The 21,782-nt window shown below is 37.3% G+C and overlaps 1 long non-coding RNA gene across 1 annotated transcript; it reads right to left on the minus strand.

The window, feature by feature from the left end:
* Nucleotides 1-6,554: 6,554 nt before the first annotated feature.
* Nucleotides 6,555-12,714, minus strand: LOC141562234 (uncharacterized). Its single transcript, XR_012488187.1, has 2 exons — nt 11,250-12,714; nt 6,555-7,704 (listed from the first exon to the last, which is right to left on the minus strand). It is a non-coding gene; the product is annotated as an uncharacterized LOC141562234 (long non-coding RNA).
* Between the last annotated feature and the right edge of the window lie 9,068 nt (nt 12,715-21,782).

Consider the following 21,782-nt stretch of genomic DNA (forward strand, 5'->3'; position numbering starts at 1 on the left):
ATAAGAGAAGGGACGTGGAGGGAGGGGGGAGGGATATTTAAAAAAAAGAGAGGGCTGCGCATCCCATCAAACGGAGGCAGATAGCAGACTGGATCAAAAATCAGAACCCTACAATATTTTGTTTACAGGAAACACACTTAAAGCAGGAAGATACATATAGAGTAAAGGTAAAAGGTTGGAGCAGAATCAATTATGCTTCAGGAAAAGCCAAAAAGGCAGGGGTAGCTATCCTTATATCAGATCAACCAAAAGCAGAAGTTGATCTAGTTAAAAGAGATAAGGAAGGAAACTGTATCCTGCTGAAAGGTAGCATAAATAATGAAGCCATATCGATACTAAACATATATGCACCAAGTGGTATAGCATGTAACTTTCTCAAGGAAAAGTTAAGAGAGTTGCAAGAAGAAATAGAGAGTAAAACTATAATAGTGGGAGATCTCAACCTTGCACTCTCAGATTTAGACAAATCAAACCACAAAACAAACAAGGAAGAAATTAAAAAAGTAAATAGAACATTAGAAAAACTAGGCATGATAGACCTTTGGAGAAAACGGAATGGCAATAGAAAGGAATATCAGCAGTTCATGGATACTATACAAAAATTGACCATATATTAGGACATAAAGATCTCAAAATTAAATGTAGGAAGGCAGAAGCAATAAATGCCTTCTTCTCAGACCACAATGCAATAAAAGCTACATTCAGTACAAAGTTAGGGGTAAAAACCCCCAACCAAAAATTAAGCTGGAAATACAAAAATTAAAAGGAGAAGGGACGTGGAGGGAGGGGGGAGGGATACTAAAAAAAAGGGAGGGCTGTGTGTCACAAGGGGGGTCTACAAATTAAATATTGGGGAAGGAGTTCAGGGGGGTCAAGGGAAAAAGCATAATCTGGGGATAATATGATGGCAGGAAATACAGAATTAGTAATTTTAACTGTAAATGTGAATGGGATGAACGCTCCAATCAAACAGAAATAGCAGAATGGATCAAAAATCAGAGCCCTACAATATGTTGTTTAGAGGAAACACTTAAAACAGGGAGATACATATAGATTAAAGGTAAAAGGGTGGAGCAGAATCTATTATGCTTCAGGTAAAGCCAAAAAAGCAGGGGTAGCTATCCTTATCTCAGATCAAGCAAAAGCAGAAGTTGATCTAATTAAAAGAGATAAGGAAGGAAACTGCAAGAAGAAATAGACACTAAAACTAGGTATGATAGACCTTTGGAGAAACTGAATGGCAATAGAAAGGAATATACTTTCTTCTCAGCAGTGCATGGATCCTATACAAAAATAGACCATATATTAGGACATAAACAACTCAAAATTAAATGTAGGAAGGAGAACACAATGCAATAAAAGCTACATTCAGTAAAAAGTTAGGGATAAATAGACCAAAAAGTAATTGGAAACTGAATAATCTCATCTTAAAGAATAACTGGGTGAAAGAGCAAATTATAGAAACAATAATTTCACCCAAGATAATGACAATGATGGGACATCATACCAAAATCTGTGGGATGCAGCTAAAGCAGTAATAAGGGGAAATGTTATATCTTTAGAGGCTTATTTGAAGAAAATAGAGAAAGAGAAGATTAACGAATTGGGCTTGCAACTTAAAAGGCTAGAAAAAGACTAAATTAAAAACCCCCAACCAAAAATTAAGCTGGAAATACAAAGATTAAAAGGAGAAATCAATAATATTGAAAGTTAAAAAAAAAAAAACTATTGAATTAATAAATAAAACCAAGAGTTGGCTTTATGAAAAAGCCAATAAAATAGATAAACCTTTGGTAAATCTCATCAGAAAAAAGAAAGAGGAAAATGAAATTGTTAGTCTTACAAATGAAAAGGGGGATCTTTCCACCAATGAAGAGGAAATTAGAGAACTAATAAGGAATTACTTTGCCCAACTTTATGCCAATAAATTTGAAAACTTAAGTGAAATGGATGACTTCCTCCAAAAATATAGGGTTCCGAGATTAACAGAGGAGGAAATAAATTGCTTAAATAGTCCCATTTCAGAAAAAAGAAATAGAACAAGCTATTAATCAATTCCCCAGGAAAAAAATTCCCTGGACCAGATGGATTTACATGTGAATTCTACCAAACATTTAAAGAACAATTAGCCCCAATGCTATATAAACTATTTGAAAAAATAGGGAATGAAGGAGTCCTACCAAACTCCTTTTATGACACAGACATGGTACTGATACCTAAACCAGGTCGATCGAAAACTGAGAAAGAAAATTATAGACCAATTTCCTTAATGAATATTGATGCTAAAATCTTAAATAAGATATTAGCAAAAAGACTTCAGAAAATCATCCCCAGGATAATACACTATAATCAAGTAGGATTCATACCAGCAATGCAGGGCTGGTTTAATATTAGGAAAACTATTAGTATAATTGACCATATTAATAATCAAATTAATAAAAAACATATGATCATCTCAATAGATGCAGAAAAAGCATTTGACAAAATCCAACATCCATTCCTACTAAAAACTCTTGAGAGTATAGGAATAAATGGATTATGCCTTAGAATAATCAGGAGCATATATTTAAGACCGTCAGTAAGCATAATATGCAATAGAAATAAACTGCAACCTTTCCCAGTAAGATCAGGAGTGAAACAAGGTTGCCCACTATCACCATTACTATTCAATATAGTACTAGAAACGCTAGCCTCGGCAATAAGAGCCGAGAAAGAGATTCAAGGAATTAGAGTAGGAAATGAGGAAATTAAACTATCACTTTTTGCAGATGACATGATGGTATACTTAGAGAACCCCAAAGACTCTGCTAAAAAGCTACTAGAAATAATTCAAAATTTCAGCAAAGTGGCAGGATACAAAATAAATCCACATAAATCCTCGGCATTTTTATATATCACTAACAAAATGCAACAGCAAGAGATACAAAGAGAAATTCCATTCCAAACAAATGTTGATAGTATAAAATATTTGGGAATCCATCTACCAAAGAAAAGTCAGGAATTATATGAGAAAAATTACAAAACACTTGCCACAAAAATAAAATCAGATTTAAATAATTGGAAAGACATTCAGTGCTCTTGGATAGGCCGAGCGAATATAATAAAGATGACAATACTCCCCAAACTAATCTATTTATTTAGTGCTATACCAATCAGACTCCCAAGAAACTATTTTAATGACCTAGAAAAAATAACAACAAAATTCATATGGAAGAATAAAAGGTCAAGAATTGCAAGGGAACTAATGAAAAAAAACTCAGAGGAAGGTGGTCTAAGTGTACCTGATCTAAAGCTATATTATATAGCAGCAGTCACCAAAACCATTTGGTATTGGCTAAGAAATAGACCGGTAGATCAGTGGAACAGATTAGATACAAAGGACAAAAAAGGGTACATCTATAGCAATCTAATCTTTGACAAACCCAAAGATTCCAACATTAGGGATAAAAATTCATTATTCAGAAAAAACTGTTGGGAAAACTGGAAATTAGTATGGCAGAAATTAGATATGGATCCACACTTAACACCATATACCAAGATAAGATCAAAATGGGTCCATGATTTAGGCATAAAGAGGGAGATAATAAATAGATTAGAGGAACAGAGGATAATCTACCTCTCAGACTTGTGGAGGAGGAAGGAATTTATGACCAGAGGAGAACTAGAGATCATTATTGATCACAAAATAGAAGATTTTGATTACATCAAACTAAAAAGTTTCTGTACAAACAATACTAATGCAAATAAGATTAGAAGGGAAGTAACAAATTGGGGAAATATTTTTAAAAGGAAAGGTTCTGAGAAAGGTCTCATTTCCAAAATATATAGAGAAGTGACCTTGATTTATAGGAAACCAAACCATTCTCCAATTGATAAATGGTCAAGGGATATGAACAGACAATTCTCAGATGATGAAATTAAAACAATTTCCACTCATATGAAAGAGTGTTTCAAATCACTACTGATCAGAGAAATGCAAATTAAGACAACTCTGAGATACCACTACAAACCTGTCAGATTGGCTAAGATGACAGGAACAAATAATGATGAATGTTGGAGGGGATGTGGGAAAACTGGGACACTGATACATTGTTGGTGGAGTTGTGAAAGAATCCAGCCATTCTGGAGAACAATTTGGAACTGTGCCCAAAACGTTATCAAACTTTCAATATCCTTTGACCCAGCATTGCTGTTATTAGGATTATATCCCAAAGAAATACTGAAGAGCGGAAAAGGGACCTGTATGTACCAAAATGTTTGTGGCAGCTCTTTTTGTTGTAGCTAGAAACTGGAAGTTGAATGGATGTCCATCAATTGGAGAATGCTTGGGTAAATTGTGGTATATGAAGGTTATGGAATATTATTGCTCTGTAAGAAATGACCAGCAGGAGGAATACAGAGAGGCTTGGAGAGACTTACATCAACTGATGCTGAGTGAAATGAGCAGAACCAGAAGATCACTATACACTTCAACAACAATACTGTATGAGGATATATTCTGATGGAAGTGGAAATCTTCAACATAAAGAAGATCCAACTCACTTCCAGTTGATCAATGATGGACAGAAATAACTATACCCAGAGAAGGAACACTGGGAAGTGAATGTAAATTGTTAGCACTACTGTCTATCTACCCAGGTTACTTATGCCTTCGGAAGCTAATCATTAATGTACAACAAGAAAATGGTATTTACACACATATATTGTATCTAGGTTATATTGTAACACATGTAAAATGTATGGGATTAACTGTCATCGGGGGGAGGGAGTGAAGGGAGGGAGGGGATAATCTGGAAAAATGAATTTTAAAAAAATGATAAAAATTAAAAAAAAAAAAGAATTCTGGATGGGGGGAAATTTTTAAACTTTTAAATAGTGGAAATAATATGATAGTCACTGCTCCCAAAAGGATTATTACTTAAACAAATCACCTTTACTAGTTTCAACAATATGAAAGAGAATTCAGTGAAATTCATCACTATTGGAGGGGAGAATTATTGAAATATTATTTATAAAATGGCCATTCTCAAATTTATTACTACACTTTAAACCCTGAGCCAGCTCCCTGCAATTCAATGAAACATGCATACACACATACATTACTAAATAGGTAAACATACTTATACATATATGCTTTATAAAAAAAGTTCAGCAAAAATTACCAAACTGAAAAGAATATACAATGTTAAGTTTACGTATTCCATAGCCTCTCTGCCAATGAGAGATTTATACTAACTTTACTTTTTCTTATGTTACGGCTGAGATTTTTCTTTTCTTTTCTTTTTTTTTATTTTAGCAATCTGGCTTCAGTGACTTGCCCAGGGTCACACAATTAGGAAGTATTAAGTGTCTGAGGCTAGATTTGAACTCAAGTCCTCCTGACTCAGGGGCTGGTGCTCTATTCACTGAGCTAGATTTCTTTCAAACCCAGTAATGAGACAATGGCCATCTGTCAAGTACTGATTCTTAAGATGTGGCTCTTTTCAACACAGATGATTCAGGACAGGACAGTTGTAATGACCTTGTGATGATGAGAGCCATCTATAACCAGAGAAAGGACTGTGGGATCTGAGTATGGATCATAACATAGCATTTTCATACTTCTTGTTGTCATTTCCATGAATTTTATTTTATTTTTCTTTCTTATTTTTTTGATCTGCATGTTCTTGTGCATCAAGATAATTGTATGAATATATATATATATATATATATATATATATATATATATATATATATATATATATATATATATATATATATATATATATATATATACACATATCATATATTGGATTTAACCTCTATTTTTTAACATATATTGAAATTCATACCATCTAGGGGAGGAAATGGGGATAAGGGTAGCAAAAATTGGAAGGGTCTATGTGGAAATATTATCGTTGCATATGTTTTGCAAATAAAAAAAATAAATAAAAAAGAGAAAAAATAAAAAAAAATGAAGATGAGAAAAAAATACTATGTTGTGATCCACATTTAGGATTATGCTGGAGATTGAGAGTTTGCTCTCTGTGGTTTGTAGTTGCAATGGAGGTCTCACAGCTAGTCTGATGCTCCACTGGCTTCCAAATCAAAACAAAGTTGACAAAATTGCTGTATTTTGCCTAAGACCCTCCTTGTAGAGTTCCCTGGACTGGAGGCCACTCCACCATGAATCCTTGCTTTGCTCCTCTGCTCAGTTGGCTCTCACCCCCCATGCCATATTGAGACAGACCTTTCCTGAAGTTCTTCCAAAATACCTTCTGCTGGTAATTTGAAATATTTTCAGGTTGTGTCACTGCAAAAATCTGTTTATAGCCTTGATCTAATGTTGATCTGAGGGAAAACAGGAAGAGCTCAAACAAAGACCAGTCTATTCTCAGCCAACTTGGCTCAATGGACCCCTCTTTCCCAAATATTTTCTTTAAAGGGTCACATCCAGCTCTAACATAAGGTTTTTTAGATCTGATGCCACCATGAGCCTCATCCTTGACCTGGAAGTTCCTAGAAACCTACCCACTATAAGAACCCAACCATATATGATTGGACTACAAAAGATGTTCACAATTGGTTGCAGTCTTTTAACATGAATTATCCACTGGACTTGTCTCTTATTGATGGCTGGCAACTGCTTCACCAGATAGACAGTAATGGAGGGAAGAAAGGCTCCTTTATAGAGGTTTCTTGGGCTGTATCATTAAAGTACTAGAGCTTTTAAAATTTTTCTCAAAGTGGTCAGTGGAAAATATGAAGTACAAGCACTATGAAGCAGTGGAGTCTTCATCCTCCTACTTTCCTTAACCTTTCAACTTCCTCCCACCTCAAGTCACTTCAAAGGGCATGAGACTTTTCCAGCAAGGCAATCACAGAAAATCCCCAAATTTCCTTTCTTTTGATATAATCAAAATGTTGAGGTGTATTTTTTTCTGTGCTCTTTACAATGAGAGATCATTGTCCCAATGATGGGACATAGTGGCTCATGGTGCAATCATTTTTGCCCCAGTATGAGAAATCAGAAAACAAAACAAAACAAAACAAAAATGTCATCAGGTTTTTCAGCGTAGACTTCAACCAGCAATTTCCAGTGCTTCAGTGAAGATACTGTGGGCAAATATTTGCAGAGCTGTACTTCCTTATACTTGAGAGCCTCTAGAGATCCAGGCAGTCCTCAAACTATGATATCCATTGATAACACTAATTAGAATCAAATGTTACCATTTCAGATTAAAAATTGAAAATGCTTTTAGGTTTTTTCAGAAGCAATAGCCATTAGATTCCTTCCCTTAGAAAACATAGTTCATGGATAATAAATGCATTCACAAGCTCAAATTATTCTATAAAAGCCCTCAATTTCTTCTTGTCATGTGGAGTTATTGATTTAGCTATGTAGAGAATGGAAGAATTATGAAACATATTTTCCCTTCTTCAGATCTAGAAACAGCGAATCTTCTGCCTGTCCTGGCTAGTGAAAATTGGAGCCCAGTGCCATTGCTGTGAGAAGAATCAAGGGAGGAACTCTATCCTTGCAAAGATCAGCTGGGAAACCACTCTGAGAATTTTGTCATCATGTAAAATTTGGAACATTTGAGATAGATGTCTGCAGTATAGGCTAGGAGGATTGTTTTTCCTGTGATTTCCAAAGCTGCCCTGGATTTCTTCATCATATGGTTTTCTCAAGAGTTTAAAGCCTCAAAAATAATAGAGGCAATTCTGGAAAAAGAAAATAAAGAGAGTATCAAGATTAGAGGAATTTGTGGAAAAGCTATATATTGAAGCATTCCCTCCAGTTGTTTTTTTTTTTTTTTTTTATTTAAATTACAGAAGCAGTTCTTCCACTTTGGCTATTTTGAGGGTCATTGAATTCCCTCTATTTCATCTGCTGCCAATTCTATGGATTCAGATTATTCATTAGTTCCTTTAACTAACTACATTTACCTGGTAGGAATGCTATGGTTCAAAAGCCTCTCCCATAAAGAGGAGAGGCTCTCAGTTTGCTTTGGGTGCATATGAGTGCTCATTCCGATTCCTTTTAGTCTTTAACTGCAGTCTTTAGTTGAGGTTCTCTTTCAGGTCCACTCTCCAAATTCTTTGATTAGTAAAACTCTCCAGCAGATAAATGTACAATTCTCCTGCATTAGCATAAGTGAGGAAACTGAATAAATCTTTAAAGTCAGTGAGGGGGAGGGGTGGAGGGGACAATTTTATTCAAGAAAACTAAATAGATGTCATTGCTTATGTTATGAAGCTGAGATATAGGAACAGTGAAGCAATATTCATCACTATGGGCAGGCTACGCTGAGAACTTCAATTCATTTTTCAAAACTATATGGATAATTTTTTTCATTTGATTTGAAGGTATAACTGATCATTTGGATTCGCTAGTTTGGTTTTCTTTAAAAGTCAGATCAGTCAAAGTTAACTATTGCAAAGCTACTCATGAGTTAAAATGAAATACAGATGAAATCTACAACGCTGCATGTATGATTATGTGTATGAAAGCCAAAAGTGGTATCTTTCATGAATTTTTATGATTTTAGGATACAACAATGTATCTAGTGTCACAAAGTAGGCAGCTGGTTCAAGGGGTGCTTTGGAACTTAAGTGACAAAGCTAATATTGAGAGAATTTTACAAGAAGCTATTGATGTAATGGGGAGATGTGAAGAACTTATTGACTGAGAGAAGGAGATAGTTCATACCTGCTATCTGTTCTGGAAGTTACTTTAAGAGAAGTCCATATTATTTAAAAATCCCTAGTGAACAAAATTTCTGGAGTATGCCTGAAAGGGGATCACTGGGAAGACTTCTTTTTATTTTCAATTTTGTTTCCATCTCATATACAGATATAAGTATTTTGCAAAATTTGTTTGAATTGCAATTGTATTAGGACATCTGTTGTTAAGGTATACGTTTCCTTGGAGAAAAATACAATGCAATCAATATATCAAACAATTTTATAAAGCAAAATAGAAACATGGAGGGAGCTGCCCCATTTTGTACAGTCCAAATTGTCTTAGACAAGTTACTGCTCTTAAATTCTATTTCTTTCCCCTTTACTTATTTTTGGGTTACTAATGGAGATTTAAAAAAATCATTGCTCATAAGGATCCTAACTGCACAATCTTACAAATGCACCCCCCTTTTTAAGGTCATCCTTTCATAATTTCCTTTTGTTTAAAATATTGATTAAAAAAGCCAAAGGGAACACCTGGTTTTTTGTTTGAGGAAGGACCCTTTGGTAAAAGACTGTAATTTAATGCAAATCATCTTTTTAGCTCCCTTTTTTGTTTTGTTTTTGAAAAAATTCATTAGGACATTTTAAATTGTATCTTATCCAAACATCCCTTTATGGGTTCAAAATAAGACCTCTGTTCTGAGCCTTGCACAGTTCTGATTTATTTCCTAAATGCCAAAATCATCTCTTGGAATACAATTCAGAACCAAATCAAACATGTATAAGCACTGACTATGAACTTGATGCAAGGATACTGCTTCTTTAAAAAAATAAACAAATAAACAAACAAACAAATAAATAAATAAATAAAAAAAAAATTAAAAAATAAATAAATAAATAAAAATATTTGATTCTCCTTTAAAACCAGGCCATGTCTTAGCCCAGTCCATGGTCTGTCCTACATTTAACAATTTTGAATTAAAAGTGTTCTTTTTGAAGAAAAGGCCAGGAAAAAATTTTGTATGCTACAAATTTTAGATTTCTGTAACAGGGCTCTCCCATTTGCTAGGCCATATATAAGCTTGCCCCAGTTTGGGACTCTTACAGAAGTCCTCTATTTGAGGCCAGATGAATTTTCATTTTTTTCAGCACCTTGATGTATTTTGAAAGCTCTTCACAGTAGGTCAATATGTCAAACACTGAACAAAGATTCCAGTTTCTTTAAGAAGGTTTTTGGTACATTTTCCTGACTAAAAAAACTCCCCCCCCACTTCTGTCTGTCCGCATATGTGTCCCTAAGTAAGGTACTGCTCCCAGGCAGTTCCTGACCTTGGAGCAACTAATAAAGAAGGAATGTCTCTAGAAAATCAGACTTATCTCCTCTATAAAAGCCAGTAACCACTAAGGGGTGAGGCAGGCAAAGGGCAGTCCATGTCTTCTGCCCTCCCAAATCTGGGCCCTTCCCTGTGTGCCTTCATCACGCCTAAGTCCTCCTGATTCTGGCACCCCCTTACTGATGAGCATCCCCCTCCTTCCCCAACGTTAACTCACTCCTAGCCAAGGAGGGATTCCTATCAAGCATCTGTTCCAGAAGCTCACATTCCATGTGGCCGTTTGCCATTCCGTGATCGTTCCATTACAATAGTCAGCAGTTAGATTAGAGCTGCCTGATGTTCAACCAGTCCTTTCCCGCGGTCACACTGAAATCTCAATGACTTCAGCTTGTTCCCCCAAAATAACCAGCCTGCTGCGACCTCACATCACATGTTCACTGCACTACTGGTTTTGCCTATAAACGACTAATACTTCAATTTCTTTCTGTCAAAATAGCCTATGCCTCTCTGTCATAAATCCCCCTTTACAATTCAAGCCAGGACTTCAAGTCAAATTCAATTGAGAGCAGCTGCCATCAAGTCCAAACATTCCAGTGAGGGCTTTCAAACTGCCTTCTCAGAGCGCCGCCATCCCTCTCCTCGCCACAGGACAGTGGTGGGCAGGGGAGCACACAAACCCAAAGGCTGCCCGCCCGCTCTCATCAGGCAGCTGCTCTATCCAGATGAAAGCCTAATTCGCTAGCTCTGTTTGGAAACAGATCCCAGCTCAGTCCTCTCAAATGTCCAAAGCCCTAAACATTGAGACATCACCAGCCCGATGGGCTCCCCTCACAACTGGACTCCAAGGAAGGGTTTCACTTGAAAGGCGGTTATCAGAAGGACTGAAGGCACCTGGACCTCAGTGGCTGGGAGTTGCGGCACAGCCCTTGGCAGGCTCAGTAAACTGGGCTCGGGCACTAGTTCTGATCAGTTTGGGATTTCAGAAATAAATTGGAGCTCGCTAAGCTGGAACTGCAGTTGTCATTACTTGGGAAAGGCCCTTTCTTCCCCCCACTTTGGACAGTCTGCCACACAGTTGCAGACGAAAGGTAAGAGTGCCCTTTTCCTTGAGAGCAGTCTTCATCTGGGGACCCTGACCCTTGTTCTTTTGCCTATTAAGTTGCTGTGGTTGCTTCTTCCTATCATTTCCAGCCTGGGAAAGTGGACTGTCAGTTTCTCTCCAGCAGCCACCTCCAGCTTCTATGTTACCTTTCAGGCTGCTGTGCAGACAATCCCGCCACTTGTCTTCTCCCCTGCTGCCAGGCCCAGGAAGGGAAGTGTCCTTTTCTGCCAGATCTGTTCCTTCGCGTCTGACTATGGACCTTCTCCCGGGCTGATCTGCTGAGTTCAGCCTCCCAGTCTCCTGAGCCCCAGCTTGCGGGACAAGTCCCAGAGACTCGGAGTTGCCCGAGATGTGGGTGGCCCCTCCTCCAGAAACGGAGAGTGGCGGCGAGCGAGACCAGGGGGCCCCGAACTAGATCCCAGACCACGAAAGTGGCTGCTCCAACCGTTCCCAGAAGCTTCCTCGCGCTCCTCCTTCCCCCACCCGGAACAAGGGCTGGGCAGCCTCTTGATGAGCATGAATCGGTCCTGGTTCGAGCCAACTCGGAGCTCAGAGAAGGACATCTGGGAACCGTCCCCCAGATTGAACCCTTTTTGGAAACAAGAAGCTGAGAAGTATTCACCAGTCCATGGACTTTACCTACTGACTGACTCAGTGAAGGAGCTGCTCCAAGAGAGACCCGCGTGACTCTTCCCACTTGATTCAAGTTTTGTATGGGAAGTCTTTATACAGCACTTCAGTGACAGGGATGTGACCTTGCATAGTGGAAGAAGCTGATGGAAAAACTCAAGTCACTCCTGAAATCTCAATCATCTGGTCATCTGGTGTGGACATTCTTGCCAAGGAATTTTGGTTATTCGGTAAATACAGAAGCAATTTAGAGGCGATTTCTTCATATCTCAAAGGAGCAAGAAGGGGGAAAAGCCTCCCAAATGTGGGTGGTATTGTCCGAAGACTGCTGCAAAGAGGGGTATTGAAAAGAGCCGAGAAGGACGAAGAAATGGATCATTTCTCAACATCTCAGATAGACGAAGGTTTTGTGGATGCAGGAGATCTAGTCGGGAACCTGATTAACTTTGATAGCATTATAGCACAGTAGAGAACTATTGCTTCAGAGGGTAAGATTTTGGAGCAGAGATCTCAATGCTTACAACAAACAGGTCTACAACAGAGACAAAATGTTTTCCAAAGTACTTTGTCATGTCAAAGCCTACACGCTCAAAAGAAGTCTGCTGAATGAAGTGGAACTCTGACCACTATCCCCCTTCTGGGAAAAGCGAGAACCCTGGAACCAGACAACAGCGAAGGTGGAATCTAGAAATGGATCATCAACTACTGCAAATACAGAATAGTCTCAGAGTCCTTCAACCTGTATCTTCCTCCCTTCTGCTTCAAGTTGTGGTACACCAAAACCTCTCTCTGAAGGGTTTAAACTATTGCCTCCTCAATATTTTCCAAGGATGATGCTGCTGCTGCTGCCTTCATTGTTTATTTTTAATTATCATATTTTATCATGAAAGCTTTTTATTTTCAAATTTTCAAAACATATTTTCAACATTCACTCTTGGAAAATGTTGTTTTCAATGTTTAACTTCCTTTCCCCTTACACCCTCTTCTGGATAGCAAGTAATTCAATATATATATATATATATATATATATATTTGTAGTTCTTCTATACCTATTTCCACAATTATCATGTTGCACAAGAAAAATCATATCAAAAAGGAAAAAAATTAGCAAAAATAGAAAATTCAAACAACGACAAAAGTGAAAATACTGTTGTGATCCACACTAAATCCCTACAGTCTTCTCTCTGTGTGAAGATGGCTTTATTCATTACAAGACCATTGAAACTGGCCTGAATCATCCCACTTTTGATAAGAGCCATGTCTACTAGACTTACTCCTCCTATAATGTTGCCGTTTCTGTGTACAATGTCCTCTTGGTTCTATTCACTGCTCTCAGTGAATAGATTGTCTAAGTCTCTCTGGCTACCTGTGCAATCATTCTGCTGCTCTTTTCTTATAGAACACACATATTCCATAACATTCCTGTAGTATAACTTATTCAGGCATTCTCTACCTGATGGGAATCTACTCAGTTTCCAGTTCCTTGCCAGTACAAAAAGGGCTGCCACAAATATTTTTGCACATATGGGTCCCTTTCCAACCTTTATGATCTCTTTAGGATACAAGCCCAGTAGAAACATGCTGGATCAAAGGACAAACACCGTTTGATAGCCCTTTGGGAATAGTTCCAAATTGCTCTCCAGAATGGTTGGAACAGTTCACAGCTGCACCAACAATATATTGGAGTCCCCATTTTCCCCACATCCCCCTGCAACATTCATCATTATCTTTTGCTGTCATCTTAGCCAACCTGAGAGATGTGTAGTGGTACCTCTGAGTTATCTGAATTTGTAGTTCTCTCATCAATAGTGACTAGTATTTCTTCATCTTTAATTTCTTTTAATTTCTTCATCTGAAAATTGTCTGCTCGTATCCTGTGACCAAACAAAATTGCACACCATCACCATTACTCTTCAGTTTTGTATTGCAAATGTTAGCTTTAACAATAAGAGAATAAATTAAAAGAAAAGAATTAGAATATGCAATTAGGAAAACAAACTATACCTCTTTATAGATGAAATGATGGTATACTTAAGAGAATCCTAGAGAATCAACTAAAACTCTACTAATACAATTCACAACTTTAGCAAAGTTGCAGGATAGAAAATAAATCCACATGAATCTTCATCATTTTTAAATGTTACCCACAAAGCCCAACAGCAAGCAATGCAAAAAGAAATTCAAATTTAAATAACTGCAGATCATACAAAATATTTGGGAGTCTCCTGGCCAAGGCAAAGTCAGGAACTATGTGAACACAATGTTTATCAAATTTTTTATTGGGAAGAAAGTAACTTTAGGAAATACACGTATGACATTTCTGAGTAACCTTTGCTCTAAACAAACTTTTGAACACTTAGTTGACTCACTTTTGGATCAATGGAAAAAGCATAACTTTGGAAATCTCTGAATGCCTTAGTTTTCAGCACTATCATTCTTTGTTGAATTTACTTCTTATTAAAATGTATAATTGTAAGACTTTTTTGAGAGTGGTAAAATGGGAGTATCATTTGTATGCTGTTATATAGTGGACATGCATATTGTCTATTTTTTTTATCAACTTAGTAACTTCATGCTTTTTTGCATGTACGATAACCAATCTGCTACCTTGGGAGAAAAATGTAAGATACTATATTTATAGACATTGTTACAACTTTATAATGTATTTTCTTCCCAGTTTTATGTACGTTACATAACATTCAAAAAGGATTTTTTTTTTCCTGATTGACAAAAGGAAACAAAATGCAAAATCTATGATTTTGATAACTTATTAGCCAATTGTTTTGCAGTGCTTGATTATGTTGAGAGTATCCTCTGTTTTGAGCTTTTTGTTAGCTACTGAATGACTACTTTAGACACTTTTGTGTTTTTCATAGCTTGCATTTTAATTTTTTCTTGTCATTTCTATTAACTGTTAGCCTTATTTTAATAAAAGTTGTAATACCAGCCTACTAAATCTGAACTCTATAATTTCTTGACCTATGCACATTTAATTTAATTCAATCAATGAAGACAGAAAGGGAAAAGACATGCACTGTTTTCTCATGATCAAAGAATAACTTGAGCCTACAGGCAACTCCCCATAAGAATTGTGATCAAGATCTAGTAGTGGTATTGCTGGATCAAAGGAATGCACAGTTTTATTACCATTTGGTCATAGTTTCAAGTTTGTCTCCAGAACAACTGGATCAGTACAGAACTCCACCAAAGATGTGTGAGTGTTCCAATTTTTCCATATCCTCATGAATATTTTTTTTTTATTTTTTGCCATGATATCCAAACTAATAAATGTCAAGTACCTCAGAGTTGTTTTATTTTGCATTTCCCAAATCAAAAGTAATTTAGAACATTTTTTATATAGCTACAGACCTTTCTCTTTCCGTTGGCCCCTGCAAAGAATCCAAAAATAAATGTACACTGTATGTGTGTACATCTATGTGTGTACATTAAAATAATTATGGTGAAATCTTCATCCACAGCTCCCTTCTGGACACTGGCTTTGGGAGACTGGACTCTCTTTCCTTTCTGCACTCAAATTTTCAGAGTCTGAGATAAGTTTCTTCTAGATTGATGAGTCTGCCTTGATTGGCTCTAAATTCGTTTTCACTAAGTATGGTCCCCAATTGGACAAAAGGCTACTTTTTGGTTTTGTGATTAATTTATATTTTCAACCTGTAAAACATTCAAATTCTGTTTTTGTAAAACTTATGTAGCCATTATATTACTTTTATCAACAGAGATTTTTGGGTTTTTTTTTTTTTTGTTTGTTTGTTTGTTTTGTTTTGTTTTCATCCACCTTACTTTCATTTTGTCAAAACCAGGGAGATTCAATATTGAAACTGCTAATTCTTTATTTTCAGCCAGCTAGTCATGAAAACTTCCTACTGGTGAGAAAGAGATTTTTGTTGTCTTTCAATTCTTTTCAAAACAAGTAATAAATCATCTTGGTCATCAATAAAGAAATTATTCCCTTGATGGGTAGGACTTAAAGGGAGCTATTCCTCTTTCTGATGCTTTGATACCACCTTGAGAGAGCAATAATTTGGGGTAGAACTGACTGCCTTAAGGAGAGAGATTCCCCAGTCCAAAAGTAAGCGGTTAGTGCAATGTGATCATCCTAAGAGCAGTCCTACCCTCTTCTGATAAGAGGAAGCTCATTTAAGTTTTACAGAGATGAAGAGAGGAAAATATTATTTTCACTATATTTTGTTTATGATTGTTAGTTATTGATAATTAGGGTTAAATTTTCACGAAGTTTTGAAGGAGGGTAGGTATAGGTTCTAGTTGACCAGTCTTTGGAGATTAAGGACCAAAGTTAAGAATTAGAAATATTTGAGAATTTGTCTAAATAAATCCCTGAATATTCTATTTTTAGTAGCAGAAAAGACACTTGTGTAGGGGATTTTCAGGCAGATGAAAAATTGTCTCCCTTGCTTCATATTTGAAGCACCTTCAGTTGAGATTTTCTTAGAGGAAATGGCTTCAGGAATTCTTCAGTTCTCTCAATGGAAGCCTCTCCAAAGCAGAGCTGTTCCTGCTTAGGTCCACCTGCAGGAGAGATGAAGTCAGGCATAAGGGGATGTATGCATCCTAAAGGATCCCAAGTAGCATATGAGTGGCTTCTGTTGGCGATGAATAAAGAAAGAGTTATTAGGCTATGTCAAATTTGTTTTGAGAACACCAAAGGTTTAGAGGATTGTGTTGGTCAAAGCATGGAACTTCAAATTACTTAAAAGCTATCTCTTCCAAAATGAGTTTAGAGTAACTGAACTATTGAAATGGACAAAAGACTGGCCTCCTCATCCCTGGGTCAGCGGGCCTCAGGCTTATAGGAAAATGTTGCTTAAACTAAATTAAGGGAAGTGTTATGCTCAGACTGGGCCCCATCCCCCGGTTCATGAGACCCTAGACTCTCTGAGAAGTGTGTGTCTAACAAAATCACAACATTGCAAACCATGCAGACACTCTCATCCTCTTGTCATGGCACTTCCCCATTGTAAACGAGAAACTATGTAACTGCAAAGGTGTACCCAGACGGGGCAAACAGGCTTAAACTGATATCTCACTAAAGGTTCAGGGCTGATCTCTACTAGCCTGTCTAGTGGGGGTCAGTAGCAGGCCAGCTGATAAATAATGCTTTAAATTTAATAATCTGGTCAGAGCTATCTATCTTATGTCTCTCCATTTCACTATTGATATTGCTATATTCTTCATCTTTCTCAGTTTTTTTCTTGTGATTATACTTTGAAAAAGAGGTTAGAGAAAAATGGATCTTTCACCAGTTCTTGTATCTAAAAGGGACTAAATACAAAGGGCACTTAAAATGAGGGAAACCAATTGGCAAATTAGACTGAGGCAATTTTGTATTGTTACTAAATTATATGTTTAGAAGATTCACAATTTATTAAAATAATTAGGAAACAGACGGATTACCCTAGTCTGACTTGTTATAAGTTCTACACTTCATAGAGGATTCAGGCAAGACCTTGATCACATTTTTCTAGAGAAAGACTTCAGAAAAGTTTTAATTTAATTTAATGTTGTGCTTTGTTAGCTTCTCTGAGTGTCTGTTTTTTAAGTGATGAAGCCAAGTTTGGCAATAGTGGGGTCTTTATTTCAGATAGAAAAACACCTTATGCAATCAGGAAAATATTTGAGAATGGGAGAGTGTTTTGTCCATATCATTTGGACTTTGTGCTAAACCATATCTAAAAAGAATTTTACATAAGGCTTTTCATTTGGCATGATGAACCAAAAGAACCAGGCCTTTAAAAAAAACAAACTTTCAAAACAGGCTTAAAAAGGATTAAATTTCTCTCTTTTCTGTGTTTTCAACACTTACCTTGATGAAAATTGATGAGAGGAAAGATAGATACAGAAATTGTTTGAAAACTAAGATTCTGGGGCAGAGCCAACAATTATGTGGAGAGGACACATAATTCATTCTAAGCTTCTCTTCTACCCTCTCTACTGATTACCAAATTCAGCCTCTGAAATAGTGCTTGACTGGTAGAATTCACGAATATTGGGAGTACAACAAATGATCAGCAGAAGATAATCTGGAAGATCACCAGAAAAGTTTTTTTTTGTTTGTTTTTTTTTTTTTTCCTGATTCTGGTGGGAGAAGGCCAGCTCAGGCAGGGAGGCAGAGCACAGAGTCTAGCACACTGAGTGGACCGGGACAGGGGCAGTCTCCCCTGGTGGAGAATTTGCAGGGAGGACTCTACTTATGTTTGCAAAGCACTAAATCAGCAGAGAAGTCACACAAGCTAAAGGTAGAGTGTACCCTCAAAATGCCAGAATTTAATAGGACCTGGCCACACCCACCCAGCACTGGGAGTAACTCAGCACAACCACAGTGCAGCTGGGCAGCTGCAGTCCACAGTGCAGGATTGTTGCCTGGGACAGTCACACTTCTGCACAGGGGGGAAAGGGCTCTTCCTGGGGCAGTGACACTTCTGCTGGGGGGCTCTGCCCAGGGCAGTCACACTTCCGCACTCTGCCACTCTTTGCAACCCATTTGCAGGACAGCTACTGTCCATCTATCTATTCTTGTTCTATAAAGGTAGCTGGTAACATCCTTGTTCTGAAGGCAGACCCTAAGGGCTTTTAAAAAATGAGTAAAAAAGGCAATCTATAGTTACATTCTATACAGAAAAAGACCAGATTTCCAATCCTGAGGAGATTAATAGCAAAAAGTCTCCAGACAAAACCAAAAGGGGAATACAGCTTAGTCCCATTTATCAAAAGATCTTAACAGAGAGCTAGAAGAAAAATGGGGAAAGGAAAGAAAAGCTCTGCAAGAGAATATGGAAAAGGCATATAACTCATTAAAATAAAAATTTGATAAATTGGAAAAAGAAAACAACTTCCTGAAATGTGAATTGGAAAAGCCAAAGAACTCCCAGGGAAACAGAATTTGTGAATGAGAAAAGATAAAGAACTCCCAGGAAAGTAGGATTTGTGAATTGGAAAGCCTAGACAAGATGACAGAGAAGCAAGACGGAACATTCTAAACTCTCTAATTCCCTTTCTACCAACTATTTAATTCAGCCTCAAACATAGCACTTGAGGGGTACCCACGAAGATTGGAAATGCAAAAAACTTACCAGAGGAAGAGATTCTGGAATAACACTAGGAGAGGTTTGACCTGAGGTGGTGGGAGTAGACCAGTGCAGAGCAGGGATAGAAATGGGAGTGGCACGGCCTCTGTGGTTGGAAGGTTTACATAGAGCTCACTGCTATAGCTTGACTGCTTTGCTTCAGTGGCAGAGTAGTGGACCTGCAGAGAAATTGGAGTCTGGTGTAGAGGGTACTCTGAGGGACGCCAAAGCCTGAGAGGATCTGGCTGTGTCCACCCAGGCCCAAAAGTGCCCTGGCGTAGACCATAACACAGCTTGTTGCAGCATTCTGCAGCAAGGGGCTTGTGGTGGGGGGCAGTCACACACATCAGGGGCACAGCTCGAGGCAGCCTCTCATCTGTACAGTGAGGGGCTCAGCCAGAGGTAGTGGAATTTCCCCAGCTCGACTGTGCTCCCGAGGCAGAGATACTTCCGGTGCAGTGAGGGACAGGATGACTGCGAATACTCAAAGTGGGCATTTGTGGGAGGGGTAGTGATACCTTTACTCCTTAACCTCCAGCCCTAAGGTCACTAATCCTCACAGTGGGGCTCCTCAAAGGGCATTTACATAGCCCAGCCCGTTATAACCAGGCATACTCGCTTCTGAATGGAGCTCTTCCCAGAGCCCTAATTTAGCTTAGCCATTCCTTGCAGCCCATTGAGAGGACAGTTACTGTCCATATATTCATCCTTGCTCTGCAGAGAAAGCTGGTAATCTCCTTGCCCTGAGGGCAGACCCTGAAGCCTTTTTAAAAAATGAGCAAAAAAATGAAGAAAATGATTGACAGCTTCTATGCAGAAAAAGAGCGGGCTTCCAACCCTGAGGAGACTAATAGCAGACAGCCTCCAGACAAGAAATCATCAAAGACAACTGCCCACAGGTAATAGAACCAGAAGGTAAAATAGACATTGAAAGAATTCATGGAATACCTTCTGAAAAAGACCCTAAAAAAAACAATCACAAAAAAAAAAAAAAAAAAAAAAAAAAAAAAAACAACAATAACAAAAAACTCCACAGAATATTTTGGCCATATTTCAGAACTATCAAACTAAGGGAAAATATTATAAGCAGCCAGAAAAAAAAAAAAAAAAAAAAAAAAACAATTCAAATACCAAGATGTCACAATATGGGCCACTCAAGAACTGATTGCCTCTACATTAAAGGATCAAAGGGCCTGGGATCTGATATTCTGAAAGGTAAAAGAACTTGGAATGCAGCCAAGAATAAACTACCCAGCTAAGTTGAGCATATTCTTTCATGGAAGAAGATGGACATGTAATGAAACATATGAATTCCATATGTTTCTAAGAAAAAAAAAAACCAGATTGAAACACCAAATTTGATCTCCAATCATAGGAGTCAAGAGGAACAGAAAAAGGTAAAAGGGACTCTTGAGAACTGTATTTTTATTGTGGATATACATTAAGACAACATGTATAATTTGATTTTAAGGATATGACAGAAAAAGGGGGGGAAGGAGAAATTGAAAGGGGATAGTGTCATAAAAAAGGGAAAGGGGAGATAAAAAGAGGGAAACTACATCCCACAAAGAGGCAAAGAAAACCTATCATATCTCAGGGAAGTTAGAAAGAGGGAGGAATATTGTGTGAACCTTACTCCCATCAGAATTGCCCCAAAGAGAAAAATATTGAAATATTAATTTTACAGAAAATTCTTTCTCATCTCATTAAAAAGGGGGAGAGGAAAAGGGAAAAGCAAAAGAGCAATAAAGAAAGGGATGAAGAAAGGGAAAGGGATTTAAAAGGAGGAGGGAAGCATACTAAAGAAGGAGGGCTGTGTGACAAAAGGGGGACTCAGAAATTTAATAGTGGGGAAAAGGTTCCGGGGGGGTAAGGGGAAAAAAGCATAATCAGGGGATTATGATGGCAGGAAATACAGAATTAGTAATATTAACTGTAAAGGTGAATGGGATGAACTCTCCCATTAAGCGGAGATGGATAGCAGATGGGATCAGTAGTCAGAACCCTACAATATATTGTTTACAGGAAACACATTTAAAGCAGGGAGATACATACAGAGTAAAGTTAAAAGGCTGGAGCAGAATCTATTGTGTTTCAAGTGAAGTAAAAAAAGCAGATGTAGCCATTCTTATCTCTCATCAAGCAAAAGCAAAATTTGATCTAATTAAAAAGAGATAAGGAAGGAAATTATATCTTACTAAAGGGTAGCATAGACAATGAAGCATATATATGCACCAAGTGGTATAGCATCTAACTTCCTAAAGGAGAAGTTAAGAAATGTGCAAGAAGAAATAGATAACAAAACTATAGTAGTGGGAGATCTCAACCTTGCACTCTCAGAATTAGATAAATCAAACCACAGAACAAATAAAAAAGAAAGAGGTAAGTTGAATATTAGGAAAATTGGATATGATAGAACTTTGGAGAAAACTGAATGGTGACTGAAAGGAGTACACTTTCTTCTCAGCAGTTCATGGAACCTATACAAAAATTGACCATATATTAGGACATAAAGATCTCAAAATTAAATGCAGGAAGGCAGAAATAGTAAAGGCTTTCTTCTTAGATCACGATGCAATAAAAACTACATTCAACAAAAAAGGGGTAAATACATCAAAAAGTAATTGGAAATGAAATGATCTCATCTTAAAGAATGATTGGGTGAAACAGCAAATTATAGACACAACTAATCATTTCACTGAAGATAATGACAATGATGAGACATCATATCAAAATTTGTGGGATGCAGCTAAAGCCGTAATAAGGGGGAATTTTATATCTTTGGATGCTTACTTGAAGAAAATAAAGAAAGTGAAGATCAATAAATTGGTATTGCAATTTAAAAAGCTAGAAAAAGACCAAATTAAAACCCCCCAATCAAATACTAAAGTTCAAATTCTAAAATTAAAAGGAGAACTTAATGATATTGAAAGTAAAAATATTATT

The sequence above is a fragment of the Sminthopsis crassicaudata genome, chromosome 3 (genome assembly GCF_048593235.1).
Source record: "Sminthopsis crassicaudata isolate SCR6 chromosome 3, ASM4859323v1, whole genome shotgun sequence".
Lineage (NCBI taxonomy): Eukaryota > Metazoa > Chordata > Mammalia > Dasyuromorphia > Dasyuridae > Sminthopsis > Sminthopsis crassicaudata.